The 11,749-nt window shown below is 43.2% G+C and overlaps 1 non-coding gene across 1 annotated transcript; it reads right to left on the bottom strand.

The window, feature by feature from the left end:
• Window positions 1-5,371: 5,371 nt before the first annotated feature.
• LOC138802245 (U2 spliceosomal RNA) lies at window positions 5,372-5,562 on the bottom strand. Its single transcript, XR_011364720.1, has one exon. It is a non-coding gene; the product is annotated as a U2 spliceosomal RNA (small nuclear RNA).
• Between the last annotated feature and the right edge of the window lie 6,187 nt (window positions 5,563-11,749).

The raw sequence follows: 11,749 nt of genomic DNA on the forward strand, positions 1-11,749 counted from the left end.
TTTTCTTTTCTATACTAATAAGGATGGACTTGGCTTTTTAGGCACCAGCTGTCTTAAATGAGCCTGAAACAAGAGAGAGCTAAAATCTCTGAAGAACAAGATTGCACATGGAGATATTAGCATTTGAAAGAACATTTTGCTTCTCGGCAGGTCCCTATAAACTTAACACTTCTGAAACCTCACAGCTATATCGTTTCTGGAAGGGTTGTCACAGGCTATATCAGGTAATACAGATAATTCAGACACCCGAAGATATTAGGGGATTATTCATATTGCTATATTCAGAGTCTGCCTGATATGGATCCTATATATTGCGATAGCACTAGAGATGAGCGAACCGGGTTCGGGTTCGAGTCCATCCGAACCCAAGCGATCGGCATTTGATTAGAGGGGGCTGCTGAAGTTGGATAAAGCTCTAAGGTTGTCTGGAAAACATGGATACAGCCAATGACTATATCCATGTTTTCCACATAGCCTTAGGGCTTTATCCAACTTCAGCAGCCACCGCTAATCAAATGCCGAAAGTTCGGGTTCGGATCGACTCGAGCATGCTCGAGGTTCGCTCATCTCTAGTTAGCACATATCACTATGCAGCATTTCTTTATATAAAGTCTACATATAAAATTGAGCATTCTCCCTTCAATGTCCTATAACCATGCACTTCAATAAATCTTTAGGTGCCTCTAGAGTAATATTGGGCTGATTGGTTCCCTTTAAAGGGGTAGTGCGGTATAAAACCTTTTTTTAACCAAATAACACACATTACAAAGTTATACAACATTGTAATGTGTGTTATTTATTTGAATGGCACCATTCCCCATGTTTCCACCCCCCGACCGTTGACCCAGAAGTGTGATACTGTAAATTCTGAGTGTATTTGTAATTGACAACATTTTAACAATGACCCCTTATCTCAGAAAAACAGTTCAAAGTCTTGGCCCTTACATGTCTCCCTTCTTTTCCATCTGCTGTCCACTGCCTGTTGTGAGGGTAAAACTGTCTCTAGTAACATGTAGATCAGGACAAATTACAGGAAGTGAGGGTGGGGCTAACCAAATGTTCTGTGCAGTAAAAGAAAAAAGCCTGAAAAGCCTGGGCTTTGTATCTGCAAGCTGAGACAGCCTGCCTGCTGGAGATGATGCACCGTGTTCCAGCACTCCAAAATTATTTAAAATTATAACGTTTCATTCCATCTCAAAGTAGATAAAAATTCCTCATGGGATACCTGTACCTACAAGTTTCACGATCTAATGCTTAAAGAGGAACTGCCCCCCCCCCCGTGGTGACAGGCTCCGGACCCCCCTTAAAACCCCCTATACTCACCTGATCCCGCCGGGTCCCGCTTCCTGATCCGGTCGGGTGACTGAGATTTCAGCGCCCGAAGCCCGGCGCGCGCGCTGACAGCAGAGTCAGATGCCCATAGAGAATGAATGGGGAGTCCGATGCTCCGTCATTCTCTATGGGCATCGGACTCTCCTGTCAGCCCGTGTGCGCTGATATCTTCGGGCGCTGATATCTCAGTCACCTGACCGGCTCCGAAAGCGGGACCCGGCGGGATTAGGTGAGTATAGGGGGCTCTAACGGGGGTTGGGAGCCTGTCACCCCAGCACGGGGGGTGACAGGTTTCCTTTAATCATGGCATGACAGGAAAACAGATGCAGGTGAATTAAAAACCATTAAGTGACCAATCTTAGGTAACATGCATGGTGTGACATGGTTTCACATAATCAGCCTACACCATTAAATCACATGACCAAAGCATAAGAAAAATACATTCTTGCAGGCTGTTCTGGGCGCTATGTCATGGCACAGCAGAGAGGAATGTGTGCTATGCCGTAATTACCAAGAAAAGTAAGAGAAAGGAAGTCCATGTATATGTTCCACTGGAAAATGGCACAGCTGTGGTCCCACACCCTGAAATGTATAGAATGAGAAATAGCTGTGCATCACGGACGGGACTCCCAGGAGCTCAATAACAGCAATGAGAGCACTAACATCACCTTGTCACCACTCTGAGGTATTAAAGGGGTTATCCAGCGAAAATCTTTTTCTTTTAATCAATTGGTTTCAGAAAGTTAAATAGATATGTAATTTACTTCCAGTACTTATCAGCTGCTGTATGTCCTGCAGGAAATGTTTTCTTTTCAGTCTGACACAGTGCTCTCTGCTGCCATCTCTGTCCAAGACAGGAACTGCCCAGAGCAGTAGCAAATCCATATAGAAAACTTCTCCTACAGTTCCTGTCTCGGACAGAGGTGGCAGCAGAGAGCACTGTGTCAGACTGAAAACACCACTTTTTAAATAGAAGTAAATTACAAATCTATATCAATTTCTGAAACAAGTTGATTTGAAAGAAAAAGATCTTCGCTGGATAATCCCTTTAGAGCTTCACTGTCATGTAAACTAGCTTTTGACATGGCGCCCAAACATGTTAAAGGTTTTGATGGAGGTCTCATTGCTATGTCTGTGCATTATTTTTTATTCAAACAATAGGTACATGTTAATTATTTTAGTAGCATTGTTATTAAATTACATTATATATACTGCGTATCTGCAACAATTGTGAATTTATTATGGATTTTTACTATTCAATTTAGATCAATGGGCAAAATCTACACTGCATCCTCAGTGTTGCCATAGTATAAATTTACAAATTTATACTGTGGATTTAAAGCTTGCACTGATTTATAGGCAGGTTTTGTGTGTATGTTAAGTAGTATGTGGAGGGGATTTCTATAAACCTAATGCACTTTGCTGCTACTGTAATGGTCGGTGGATTTTCCGCACACAATCCAGGTACTGTATCCGTTCTGTATGATCCTGTTAATATACAGTAATTCACTTGTCATTTCACTAATCTCCTAAGGGTCTGCTACCAAAGCAGAAGAGAAACCTTAACCCAAGGTATGCTGCCGAGCTGGTGTCTCACTGTAATTGCTGTCGGTGAGCAGCAGCTTTGGTGACTATACCCTTAGTTACATTGCTCTGCCTATGGAAAAACATGGTTCATAGTCAGAAACCTGGGTGTGACATTTTGTAGTTAAACATTATGCCGGTTTGTTACTATGGCATTATGCGGAGACATCTGGAAGCTGCCTCACTTTGCTGCTGTAGGAATTTTCAGGTCAATGAGAAAGGTTCGTAAGGGACCTCACCCATCCCTTGGGCGAAAACAAGAAATGGCCATTATGACCGCACAAGGGAATTGAGCTCTTCTCTTACACTCGACCTCCAGATGTGCTTTTGACTTTTCTTGGACATTTCGCAGTAAGGAATGTCATCCTGTAATGCTAGAAGGTATCAGGTTATTATTTTTCTTCCTATATGTCACACAGCTAAATGCCATTTAATCATGTAAAACCCCTTTAGAACAGACAGGGAGATTATTTTAACACTTTGCATCCTTTAGGATAGTAGTACTGGCAAAGTAAAGGTACTGCCAGGTATCAGTCCTACAGGAACCAAAAGGTCTCAATCGCGAGGCCACCCGAAATTTACCCTATTCACTGTCTAACTGGCACACCGCAGTGTGTTTCGGGAGTCCTGATCGGTTTGCGTGACTGTGGGAGTTATCGGTAAACTTCTGATAGAGTCTGGCTCGAGTAGACTCTATGGGGGAGATTTATCAAAGAGTGCAAAATTTAGACTGGTGCAAACTGCTCACAGCAACCAATCACAGCTCAGCTTTCCTTTCAGCACTGCCTAAAGCTGAGCTGTGATTGGTTGCTGTGAGCAGTTTGCACCAGTCTAAATTTGACACCCTTTGATAAATCTCCCCCTATGGGAAGATCCCTGATAATACTGATCAATGCTGTGCTATGGCATAGCAACGACCAATATATGCAATCTAATGATTGCATGTAAGAATCCCCTAGGGGGACTAAAAAGTGTAAAAAAAAATTAAAAAAAAATAAAAAATATGACACAGCCCCTTTCCTTATACAAGTTTAAATCCCCCTTTCCTATTTTAAAAATAAAACACATTAAAAAACATATCATGGTGTGCATAATTGTCAAATCTAGATATATCTGTCATATCTATCTATCTATCTATCTATCTATCTAATATCTATCTATTATCTATTATTTATTTATTTAATGCTGCGCTTACATGGAACAATTATCTTGCGAATTTGCATGATAACGATCGAATTCGAACGATAATCGTGCGTGTAAACGCAGCGAGCGATCAAGCGACGAGCGAGTAATCGTTCATTTTGATCTTTGAACATGTTCTCAAATCGTTGTTGGTCGTTCTCAAAAAATTCGCAGATCATTCCGTGTCGTTCACTGATTTTACCTATGTGCGAGATAGGCTTAAGCGATCACAAAACGATCGCGAAACGATTTTTCCATACAATATATCGTTCCGTCTAAACGCTGATCGCTATAAAAAAATCGTTACTTCGAAATCGTTCATCGTACAGTCTATCTATCTATCTATCTATCTATCTATCTCCTATATATCTATCACCTATCTATCTATCTATCTATCTATCTATCTATCTATCTATCTCCTATATATCTATCACCTATCTATCTATCTATCTATCTATCTATCTATCTATCTATCTATCTATCTATCTATCTATCTATCTCCTATATATCTATCATCTATCTATTTATCTATCTATCTCCTATATATCTATCACCTATCTATCTATCTATCTATCTAATTATAATCGTAATCTTTTATTTGGAAAAGATATTACCGGAATTGAAATATAATACCCAATGTCCCAATGTCCTTTTTAGCATATGGTTAAACAGCCGCTATGGCTAGGAATAGCTTTGGTTTGAAACCTGTTTATTATAGATTGTGATTACTGAATTTCTCTTGGGTTTATTCTGTGCTACTCTTTTAGTAGAGTGAGTCACATCTTGAGAGTTATTCAACATATTCCATCATTGTGAGTGGATTCTTCTCTGTTGCAAATTGTTGTGAGATTCATATAAACATCATTCTTGGCAGGGATCTTTATAGCTCCATTTCTGGCCTCAGATTATATTTTTCAGTGGAAAAGAACATACAAGAAGCATTTTATAGATTGTAAAACCGGGGGGGATTGCAGCATATATTAACACCAAAAAACAACACAGTGGCTTTACAGTTCTGAGAGATCTTCTTATACAAAGTTGACTTAGAATTTCAAAGTGAACATGATCAGAAATATCAAACATTTTATATATGACCACAAAATGTGTGTGTGTTTTATCTCATTGCATAACAAAGTGTCGAGGTTACAATGCAGGCTTCTATATTGCACATTTCTTTAAAGAAGCATGCCACATTATTTCTCCCCCTGGCACATATACTTACCATTGATGATCGGGGTCCCAGGGCACGGCTTCATTCTGGTCTCCTGGGGAAAGGGGGGGGACTAAACCTGGAGGCACTTCAATACCAGGTCAATGCCTGAAGAGGACAGAGCAAGCTCTTTTTTAATCTCCCTGTTCTATGAATCCATTTGATATATGGCCCCCAGACAGGGGATGTGTCCAATATTAAACTGATAAGAACATATACTACACTTGATCTTAGCCAAGAGGTCAAGAAGTGATATCTTCTTCAATGAATTCAATGAATAACGGCCGTAGAAAACCCTGTCAGTTCACAAAATGAAGCGAGCGGCTCCGGCTTCTTGCTTCATTGTGTGCTGTGGGAGGCTCTGATGCGGGTGCGCGCTGATGCGCCCGCATCAGAACCCGGTGGCCAGAAAGATCATCCGGACGGTACTTAAGTGCTGGCCGGGATGATCCAGGCAGAGAGCAGCCGTTTCACGACACAGCCGGGTCACGGACCGGCCGGTCTCTTCCGATGTGTGAACATGGCCTTAAAGTGATGGTAACCACTTAAAATATGCCTAATGTTGCAAGGTAGTTAAACGTTTCTTGCATGAAACACAAGGTAGAGAATATATACAGTACCCATTAAAAGATTTGCTTTCAAATACCATGGTCATACATTACACGACCAGCGCTTTCATTGCACCAAGTGTAATGCTCCTTAAGCTCCTGTAGTGGTGATGCAAGGAAGTTGAACCCTTTTGCTTACTAAGTAGTGGTGCAGTGGACATCTGATCTCTGGAGATGCCATTAGCAGAATACCCTGTTTCAGATGGCCCTATGTCCAAAGCAGATACGGCTTTTGCAAATTTGTCTAATACAGTAATTGTGCCTCTTAAAGATATAGAGGATTTTATGTAGTGACACTGTTAGGCCCTGTTCACATCTTTGTCTTGGTTTGTGCTTATAATGGAAGCTGTGATGTGCTGCCAGATCCGTCACATGAAGGATACCGCAATCCCCACAAGTTCCACAGCAAATCTACAAACAATCTGCAGGGAAAGCTAATACAATGCTTGTGGATTCCTAACCGAAGTCAATGTAGTAAATACACAACCAATCATAGAACAATATACTACACACATTGACATGAAGAATTTTGCACTTATAAGTCAATGTAAAATGTTTAAATGTAATCCATCTATCTAGTATTGTATTTACAGCGGAAAAACTGCAGTTTTTTGTCCTATTTGAATTGATATGGGAAAAAGGTGTTGGAGGTGGGAGCGGGAAAGCTATGTATAAATGTTTTATGGTTTCCAGCAATATCAGTTTTACAACTCAGAAGATCCCTTTTAACCCAGAAATGTCCTGCTGTGAATTTATTTATTAAAAGTAGGAAAGGATTTCTCTTCAGCATTACCTGCAGGATGACCAGCTGGGACAGTGGGAAATCCCAGTAAAGAACCATTGGCTCCTTGCTCTGTTAATGATCCATATGGCCACAGGCAGCAGTATGCCAATGGTCACAACAGAGCACGCATCTCTACCTCTGTGCTCTGGAACAAGTGAGTGGCCCGTGAACTGACCCTTCCCCCCCCCCCCACGCCCACAGCAAGCCTAATACCCTGACCCCCTCCCCCCGAGACCTGAACGCCGCAGCATGACCCCCGCCAACCCTGTGGCTGCAGGGTTGCTGTCATTTTTGTTAAGTGAAACTTAACTAAAATAACAACAGGGGGAACATTTTGCCACCCCCTGCAGGACCGCAGAATCTGCTGCCTGAGGTGGAATGCTCATTCCGCCTCATGGCAAAAGCAGCCCTGACTGGGGGCATCTGCTTAATCAGGGAAACTACATACTGGATGAGCCTACATACTGAGGAAGCTACATACTGGGTCAGTCTACATACTGGGGAGACTTACCTACCAGCTACCAGTTAGCAGTGTAAATTTATTAAGAAATAAAATAATTCAAATGATATCTATATTATTTTCTTTCTTCTGTCACATTCCCTCACAAGTTCCCCGTAGATTATGTTGCTTTTTGTCCCTGTGTCACCTTTTCCATTGACACAGAGACTATTTAGTGAATACTGTATGAGCTGGCGCATAAGAGTATATTGGCAGGGAGTGGCACTGAAATGTGGCCATGTCTAGGTCTAGGCTCTGCCTTAACACCACTGCTTTAAAGCTCAAGTCTGTACAACTTTGGCATATTTTCAGAACATTTAAAGAAGCTTTTTAAGAAATATTTATTGTCTTGCCCCTTACTTCATATAAAAGGTTGCTCTGGGCCTCCATCTTCTCCTAATAGTATGATCTCTTCTGCATCCCTCCAAACTCTAAAGAATGGGAAGGGGAACATATTATATAGCACATTTTTCTTTTATACACTTCTGATCTTGCCCCCAAAGGGCTCGTTCAGACTAAGGAATCCGCATAGTTTCACTTCTTGCCCCCCACAGTCTCCCACTTGAATCTCCGCTGGTCCCATAGACTCCATTCTATGCTCAGACGGGTTCCCACAAAGAATTGACAAGTCAGGAAAATCCGCCTGAGCATGGAATGGAGTCTATTGGACCGGCGGAGATTTAAGTGGGAGAACGCGGAGCGAGCAGCGGAATCTGTGAGAAGTTCTCTGCGTGGATTCTGTATTCTGAACGTTCCCAAAGGGTTTACAATTTCCATCATGCCCTTAAGGTCTACAGCTGTAAAGTCCTGCTGGAAGTTGTTGCTTCCTAAAAGAATCTGTTAATTATATAATACACGGTATATCATACATCCAGTATTTTAGTATATACAGTTCCTTTGATGTATATTCAATCCCTCAGCCAATCACTAGCTGGGTGGGTCACTGGTATGGTAAGCTCTACCGAAAGTGATGTATAGGCAGCCGACCCATTGCGTCTGGACGATTGTACGAAGAGCCACTCATGTTTAACCCATCATTCATAAGTGTAAGTGTATTCTCCATTCACTTTAATGGAACTGAGCTGCAATATCACATACAAACTGAGGACAAGAGTGGCGCTGTTTCTGAAAGGAAGCAATGACATTTTTCTAATGTTGAACATTATCTTCAATAAAGCCATGGTATATTTGGCACAGGTCTTGGTAGGGAGTGAGGCCCATTCGGAGTTCTGTAATGATTTCAGTGTATGCCCCTGCAACATAAGCCACCTCATCACATAATTTCTGATCTTATTGACTGTATCAGTCTGTAATTGTTGACAAGACAAAAAAAAGTTAAAGGGAAAAAGTAACTAATACCAGGGCTGCCAGCAATCACAGGAAGGGGGCGCCAATCAAACCTGAAAGGGCATGCACATCATTATTGCATGCACAGATTATGGGATAGCAGCGGTTTCTAGTGTGCAAGAATGAGTGACAGGTTCCCCTTTAATAAGAATACTCTCATCTCCACATCAGAAACCTGTGCATCTGATCTAAGAAAGACTGATCCTTAAAGGTATTTCATGACATGAAGCCATTGTCCAGCAGCATCTGCTTTTAGCTCTTGTTGCTTTGTATTTCACTCCTAAATATCTGGCTAATTAGAATCCTCTGAATCATAGGAGCCAAGCAAATCCTCAGAAAATGCTCGAGATAGAAATAATTACTATCATATCCCTGTGTATCCCTTTCTTCTGGGAATGATGTATTCAGTATTGATGTATCATACCGTTCATGTCAAAGAATAGTTTTTTTAATAATCACATTTTTTTTCCGAATTTTAGAGAAAATTAAAAGGATATTCCAGTAAAAAGAAAACATTTTTTTTAAATAAAGTTACGTAACTTATATATAGGACTTTGTATTATAATTGTGGCTGCTTCTGTGGTAGTCATGTTGGAGGGTTTACCCTCTATAGATAGCTTCTTACTCCTTTCTGCCCCACGGGCAACTGACTGACCTCTCACCAATTGATGCGATACGGGACCCGCCGCTGGAACCGGGAAGGTGAGTGGATGTTGTTTCCCTCAGCCACCTCCTCCCCGGTCCCAGGAAAAAAATGCCTCCCTGCTGGAGTACCCCTTTAATACAATGTGTACCTAGAAGAACTGATGCTTCGAAGGCAAAAGGAGGTAACACCAAATGTTTAAAGCAATTTCGATTTTTCTTTTATTCATTCACTATTTATTCATTCAATTTAAAGAGAACTTTCCGGCGCCGGTCTTCACTTCTTTATTGGTCCCGACTTTTTAAAGAACTGTCTTCCTACAACCGTGTACCTCATCTTTCCAGTGCCGGTCTTCTTCTCTTTGTTGGTCCTGCCATTCTCAAGAACTTTATTAAGAAATTGGTAAATGAGTTGGTAAGGAGCACCAGAGGCGTTCCTCCGCCCCCAGTTAATCGTCCGTTTGGCCCGCCTACTTCAGTGACACCTACCTATGCATATTCAATTATGCATAAGCAGACTGGTCTTTAGGTTGGGGTGACCAAAGGAGCTAGTGGATGGGCTGAACAGTGCTGCACCTTGGGGGTGAGGAACATCAATCTTTTATATTGCTTACCTCCCCAATTACTACTTACTCCCTTTATTCCCTAGTTCTCCCTTAGTGCTTCATACACAAAATGCTCCCTTAATTGTCTATACACAATGTACACCCTTAGTACCCAACACACATAGTGCCCTCTAGTGTTCCACAAAGTGTTCCCTTGGTAACCCCCCCACAAAGCTCCCTTTAGTACTTCATACACAAACCACTCTGAATGTGCGCCATACACAAATTATTCCCCTAGTGCTCCACACACAAGGCATCCCCTTAGTGCAGAGAGAGCGAGGAGGTAATGAGAGTCAGTTGTGATCCCGCAGCCGACTCTCATTAACCCCTTAAACGCCTTGATCTACAGCGATCGCATCGTTTAAGTTACTCAGTGACAGATGAAGCATCTGTCACTGAGTGATCGGGACCCCCATAGCCGAGCTGCGGTGGTCCCGATCTCATGTTCCGACAGGCAGGGGTAAGCTCTATACATAGATACCCGATAACACTGATCTATGCTATGCTATGGCATAGCATAGATCAGTATATGCAATCTAATGATTGTATATATTACAGTGTTAAAAGTTTAAAATACCCCCTTGCCCATTATAAAAATATAAATATAAATAAATAAATAAACATATTACATATCGTAGCATGCAGAATTGTCCAATATATTAAAATATAACATTATTGTTCCCACACGGTGAACGGCATAAATGGAAACAAAACAAAACCCACCATGATTGCTGACTTTATTAAATTATATATAACAAAAAAATTCATAAAGAGCAGTCAAAATTTTTCTGCTCCACCAATATGATATTAATAATAACTAGAGATCAGCCCTGTAGGTGGAAAAAGAAAAGCGCTATGACACTAGAAGGTGTAACGCCTGGAGTAGTGGATCCACTGGACCGTCACCAGCGATGGCACTAACCTCACTAGGGAGCGGAGTCTAAGGGGCCGCTGGTTTTCACCAGAGCCCGCCGCAAGGCGGGATGGACATGCTGCAGCAGGCGACCCCCAGGTCGCTACCCCTGGCTTGGTTGCTAGTGACGGCAGGCAAGGCGTGGCAGGAGCAGTAGGCAGGAGATAGTGCTGGCAGAGGTCTGTAGGCGTAACCGCAGGTGACAGGCTGAACACAGGAGCAATGGTGTAACAGAGGAGCAGGAACAAGGACTAGGGACCAGGTAGCGGATAGGAATCAGGAACAAGGACTAGGGACCAGGTAGCGGACAGGAATCAGGAACAAGGACTAGGGACCAGGTAGCGGATAGGAATCAGGAACAGGGACTAGGGACCAGGTAGCGGATAGGAACCAGGAACAACAGGGAGCTGGGCCGAACGCTATGGGAAGCATGTAGAGGCTCCAACACCTGGAAGGGGGCAGGGCTGGAACTTATAGGGAGTGATTTTGTGCAACACCAATTAGGGGCGGACTGGGCCTTTAAATCTGAGACAGTCGGCGCGCACGCGCCCTAGGAGGCGGGGACGCGCGCGCCGGCCGGCACAGACGGAGACAGTAGCGGAGGAGAGGTGAGGCGCCCCCAGGGGCCGAACTAGCAGCAGCGCCGGGTCCCTGCACAAGGACCCCGGCGGCTGCATGGGGCAGGAGGAGGTCGCGGCGGCGGCCCGGAACACGGGACGCCGCCGCGGCCGTGACAGTACCCCCCCCCCCCCTTTGGCCTCCCCCTCTTTCTTGCCTGCAGATGAAGGCATCAGGCAAGTCTTGGTATTCCGCCGGTAGGCCGGACAAAGGCTTGGCGGGCTCGGGTGACAACATAGAGTACTTGGGCTGAGGTGACCTCAGACACTGGTTGGAACAGTCCTGACCCCAACTAAGAATCTTCCCGGTTCTCCAGTCCAGCTTAGGGGCATGTAATTGCAGCCAAGGGAGTCCCAGATGGATGGTGGAAGAAGAATGGGGCAGGACGTAGAAGGAGATCTTTTCCAGATGTGAAGTGCCCACCT

Source organism: Dendropsophus ebraccatus, chromosome 9, assembly GCF_027789765.1.
Source record: "Dendropsophus ebraccatus isolate aDenEbr1 chromosome 9, aDenEbr1.pat, whole genome shotgun sequence".
Taxonomy (NCBI): Eukaryota; Metazoa; Chordata; class Amphibia; order Anura; family Hylidae; genus Dendropsophus; species Dendropsophus ebraccatus.